We start from the raw sequence: 6274 nt of genomic DNA on the forward strand, positions 1-6274 counted from the left end.
ACTAAGTTGCATTCTTCCGTTGTGAGAATGGAAATGTTTTGAGCAGGAAATCATTTTCCATAAAGGAATTATTTGTCATCAGAATAAGAATGAGGTTAATTCATGTTTTCAGGAACTTGCCTTTGGTGTTTTGGTATATAAATCCAACAATAAAGAAATAATGTCAACGCCAATTCTCTCTCTCTCTCTCTCTCTCTCTCTCTCTCTCTCTCTCTCTCTCTCTCTCTCTCTCTCTCTCAATTCAATCCAATGGGGCTTTATTGGACTAGTCTTTTTTTTAGACCAGTCAAATAATTCTCTTTCAGATATAATATTTCCTGAAATAAAGACTAGTTGAATAATCTGCTATCACTGTGCATGTGTATTTATTTTTGTTACGTAAAATGTATGACAAAGAATAAAGAATAACCTCTTTTGACTACTACTCCTGAACAAATAAAGAAACACATCATACTTTCAAGTAAACACCCATATTCACATTAGTTAGTCTGCAAAGCTCTATGGAATGAGCTCTAAAAAAGTAAAACATTTCTGGGACAGGGCCTGTTTCAGATGATTCATAAAGTGGGACAGGTGAACCTATTACTCAGTAACTAATCCACCAATAGAGTTCAGAGTAATTGCACGTCAGATATGTGTTGCCCTAGCCTTTTCAAGTCTGCCCAACACATCGCTGGATAGAACAATAGATTAACCCGAATCATTATTTTATTCATTAATTGTTTTATTTAGGTTTCCTGTACAAAATAATTAATCACTCAGTCTACATAAAAATAGTTTTTCAAATATATGTTTTTAGTTAGCTATTGTATATACACATGATACACTGTATATCAATAAAAAGGTTAAAAAAGGAAAACAATGTTTATATTTAGCTTACTTTTTTAAGATTAATATATCAAACCACTATCAGACACCACTATGAACTGGCCACAACTGTACGGCCTCTTTGAACAAAAACATATTCATTTGTAAGTTTTCATCCAAGACGATTTTACCCAACTCTCTTGATAGACACATGAATGCATCACTAATTATAACCTAGTGATGTACTATATATTATTACAAAAATGTCAAGTACTCATAGATGTGCTACATACGTATATGTATCTACTATTACGCTTACTTAAGTAACATTTTGAATGCAGGACGTCTATTTTAACAGAGTATTTTTACTTTTACTTTACTTTTACCCTGCAATTTAGTAAACTTACCGGATACCGGATGAATAAACTTTTTGCTGTGACATTTAGGATTTCATTTTACTCTCCTGCTACCATCTGGCCAAATAATTCCAAGCAGGCAGTATGGTCCATAACAGTGTCAATATACCCAGTTGAAATGACAATAAGTGACGCAAAAACATACTAAGTAAAAAAAATTAAAATGCAATTGCAGGTTTAAACTAGCTGCAGTGAAAATACTTTAGTACATTATAAACTCCCCACTGATTGGAGATAGCCTAACATTATCAGCTTGATAAAACACATTTTCTCCACTATTTTACTATGCCTGACTGCCTCATTGTTAAAGGCTCTGGCTCAGACACAATAGACTTTATGTCTGCTCGAAAGTAAAACACTTTGTCTGCGGTCTTCGGCCAAGCGAGGGCATTTTTACCTACTGCACTCTGATGCATGCAGTTTACTTCAATCTGCCTACGACCTGCACAACTTGCCCAACAAAGGGCTTGCTGTCATACATGACCACAACAAATTTCCCAGTTAGGTCCTCAGCATCTTCAATCTCAGGAGAATCATTTTCAATTTCATTGTGGAATTGAATCTCCACTGATGGTCCACATTCGCATGTTTTGTTTGTTGTCGCGAGCAGAAGCAGGAAACTTCTCTATGGTGGATCTTACCAAGCTCGGTTGATTCAATCTGGTGTATTTTAAATGTTCCCTTAACAGGTGGCAAATTGTCTGGCACAGCCTCATCATTAGGGTCACGGCAGTCTCACTGACCCAGAAGTGGCGGATGTTTGATGCCGTGCTTTGGAGGAGTTGGTAGAGGTCCTCTGGCTTCTGTATGTCGCCTCCCTTTTTGACATGGTCATCCGCAAGCTTCTTGATGGCACCCCCCCACGCCATCTGGTGCCCCCTTACCATGGCATTTCTCAGAGAAGTTCCAGGTAAGTTTTTTTAACCCCAGCAGAATTGGAACAGTGCTCATCAGATAGAAATTGCGCCTATTTCTATACTGAGTCACTAGACCATCACTCATGCAGTGCAGTGTCATGATTGTGGGGTTCTCCTTCTTCAGGTCTTCCAGAACTGGCTTGAGATGAACCCGGACTGATCTCTCATCGTGGCGCAATGAATCAGATATGGTAGCGTACGACTGATGGCTGCCAGAAGTATACGCTACAATTGTGTGAATGGTGGCTTGCTTGCGACTGCCACCAAAATTAAATGCCTGGATCTCCGTTGCCAATTTACACGCTTAATTTTCTGAAAAGTCCATGTGGACGACAACTTCCTCCTCAGACAGAGTCTCCTTCAGGTGTCTGCACTGCTCAGCCTGATGGATCCAGTTATACTGGTGTGTTGCCAGTGTATCAAGCTTGCTGTTGAAGACTTTGACAAGCTCACTCCAGGTCCCAGTTTTCTGCTTACCCCCATCCTGTGTCTTCTTCCTCTCCCATTGTTCCCATACAATTTCCTGAGGTTCTTCGGGCAGCTCAACTTCAATCTCATTATAGCAGCACTTGGGACACAGGCGGTACATGCATTTTTTAATCTTGGCATCACAGACAATTGCTGCTACCAGTTGTGAAATGCTCGATGTTTTCAGCAATCCTTTTAGTTTGAGTTTTTCCACCAGGAGGCCCATGTTCTCATGGTGGATGCAAGCACATGTTTCCCTATCCCTTGCTTTTGGCTCAGTGATATGGAATGGTCTGAGTCGTAGGAACTGTCTGTAAGACATGGAGTCCTCTTTGGCCATCTCTGTGTTGTACACACCATGGAGTTCCTTCAGTGTATTGGAGAGAATGCGTCTTTACAGTTTAACTTAGTTTTTTGTTATCGTATCTTTTTTATCTGCGAGCTGTCTGCTGTTCTCATCTCTGCTAAGAAAAGCAGATACTTTTTCTCGACGTGAGACCTTCCTCTTCGGGCTAATTTTCTTCACATTTTTCTGTTTTGGTTGGACCTTTTTCATCTCCCTTTGCAAATCCTTCCTTAGTTCTTAATATTGAGATCCAAATACCTTTCTTGTCTCCTTGCTAGTAGCTGTGCGCAAGCTATTGGGTCTGCGTTTATTTTTTGTCTGTGCTTCGCAACCGCCGTTTTGTTGGAAGGCAACTAGAAAAGTGATTTTAAAGTTTAAAACATATCAATATGAAAAAGTTTAAACACATTGTTTAGTAAAATGGATATATAATATTAGATATTAACTCACAGTAACTTAATTATAATATTTATAATAATAGAACTATAATAATATTAATTATAATAATAATAATAAAGTGTTATCATATGTTATTATTATCATTATTATTACTATCAATATTGTTGTTATTACTAGATTACAACATTAGTATTACTAGTATGAATGACACATCACAAAGATACTGTGTTACATTGAATGACATAGTCATTACACTGGCTGACAGCCATTACGCTGAATGACATTTTTATGCTTAAAACATATTTCACAGGCAAACAGTTTGCCACCTATATCAAACAATGACCTTGATCTAAACAGTTTAGGACAGTTATTTACAAAATACACTTGTTTAAATAAAAATTTAACAATAAAAGTGTTTTTCATGATTTCATTGAATGACATGTGGATTTGTATTTCGAGTTACCACAACATGAAAAGATGAAAATATCTAATATTTAAGAGAGATAAACTCACCTTACTGTATCACCAAAGGGGTCTTCAGGGGTCCTTCTGATGAGGTCACTGATTGTCACATGACTATCAGTTTCTGATATGATTTCAAAATGGCTTTTTGATCCCATTACACTGAATGACCCTAATGAATTGACTATTTGGGACAAAAGTCCCCTTATGATTTCAATACCAAAACAAAACAATAACGCAATGTCCTTTTAATATAGCAATGCCAACACTCATAAAAATATGCCAAGAAAATAAAAATGTACTTTTGTTTGGTATTTAATGTGTTTATTTAAAGATATAATAGTGAAATTGATGTCCGGACCATTACACTGAATGACGATTTTAGCACTTAATGCTTAATTTCATATATATTTTTGCACTTAGTTTTCTCTAAATCTAAGTGAAATAATAAAGTAGACAATGTAGTTAAACTTAATATGCTATTAATGTATTTAATTATCTTTTTTGTTAATTTATAGCATGCAGACCCCAAAAAAGGCTTGTCACGTCTTTGACCCGGCTATTAGATAATCTCATAGAAGACCCTTTACACAGCATTTTCGCGCCACTGTGCCACTGTAGTGTCAGCAGCATTGCAATACCTCCCGCCCTTGGGTCTGATTTTTCTGAAGCAAAGGAGCCAGAAAGAGAGGGCAAACAATTAAGACCAGAGACATCGCAGACTTAAACCTGTTGTTAAGGTAAGGTTCGTTTTGTTACAGCCGCACCTTTTTTTCAACATTAACGTTAGCTTACTAGCACAGGTTAGCTAGCTAAAGATAGACTAACCTAATGCTATGGTCCTGTTAGCTAAGTGAGCTCGCTAACGACTGACTAACCTACAGTAACGTCACTTTATTAGCTAGGTAGGTAAAAGTAATGTCAAGGTAACATTAGATGATTTACTGTTAAAGACAATATGACCTTAGACATTTTACTTTCAAAGTTTGTGTTGAGTTTAAATATGGCACATATTAATTGCTATTGTTAAAGCTATGTGTTGTTCACAAAGTCTCGGAGCTGTAATGGTACAGTAAATGTTAACATAACGTTTTTGACCTGAAGTAGGCTAACCCTGTTGTAATATTCCTTTCCTTAAGTGGGTAACTGGCCGGATGTCATGGAGAGCAATAAAGTTAGCTCAGGCATGGCTTTAACTTCATATGAGAATACTGTATTAATGTAGCACGTCTTCATCCATACAGATACATGCAGGCTTCAACACACACTTAAGTATCACTCCGCCGCCCATCATGAGCGTAATAACAACAGTATATGTGCGCGCCACTATATATTACACCTGAGACAACTTCTGATATGTTCCAAATGTAAAAAATCATTTAAGTGGATATATTATTTTCCATTCATTTTAGCTGTAAGTGGAAGTTCCACTACCAACGTTACCTACCTAACAGTTTCCACTTGTCCAATACATTAAGCTAAGTATTTGAGCTGTCTAATCATCTTTACATTAAGCAATATATTTCTACCATAGTCATTACTTTAAGCCGGTTATTTAAACTTCACTGATGCATGTTCACCAGTCACATTCTTATATCAGGGGTGTCCAAACTTTTTTCACTGAGGGCCAAATACAGAAACATATACGAAGGTCTGGGCCCCTTACTAGAGTTGAAGTATATTGCCTCTTAAGTTTGGTTATAAGTTAGCAAAATCAACCAAATGTAGGTAAGTTAAGCTTGATACTTGAATATGCTTTAGGAAAAAAACAGCCTACACCACAGCTCTCAGAGTGCTTATAATAGGGGGAAATGAAGGGTATATTTAAAGCTTGTTATGTAAATCAGTTGTTAGGCTTTTTTTATCAACTTAGATGTGTTAGAAAATGTTTTCAACTTGAATTGCCTGAATTTATTTGAAAAGTGTGCTCTTTAACTCATGAAAACAGTGTAGTATATGTTTACATATCGTCTTGAGCTTGACTTATATTTAAGTACAATATAAGACAAGCACAGGTTTCATTCTTGGGCCATATGACATTATACTTTTGAATTAGCTGAGGGCCAATTTAAAATAGCCTGCAGGTTGCATTTGGCCCCCGGGCCGTAGTTTGGACACCCCTGCTCTTATGTCAATGCCCCATGCAGTGTTCAGATGTTTTAGCTGACTTAATATATTCTTTAAATCAAGTCACATTGTATTTATGAAATTGGTTAATATATGTTTGAAGTTTAAAGTAACCAACTGGTTGGGAATGATAAGAAAACATCTGATGCAGGTTAGATTCTCTTTAGGCATTTAGGTTTACAACAGTCTCCATTTGCACTGGGTTACTGAGGATAAGTTCAAGAAGTAAGGGTACTACATGAAATGTTGTATGTCCTACACAGAAAGCAAATAGTTAATTGTTTTATTATTTGTATTATTTAAAAATAAGATTAACTGTGCATAAGTACATC

This window comes from Eleginops maclovinus, chromosome 12 (assembly GCF_036324505.1).
Source record: "Eleginops maclovinus isolate JMC-PN-2008 ecotype Puerto Natales chromosome 12, JC_Emac_rtc_rv5, whole genome shotgun sequence".
Lineage (NCBI taxonomy): Eukaryota > Metazoa > Chordata > Actinopteri > Perciformes > Eleginopidae > Eleginops > Eleginops maclovinus.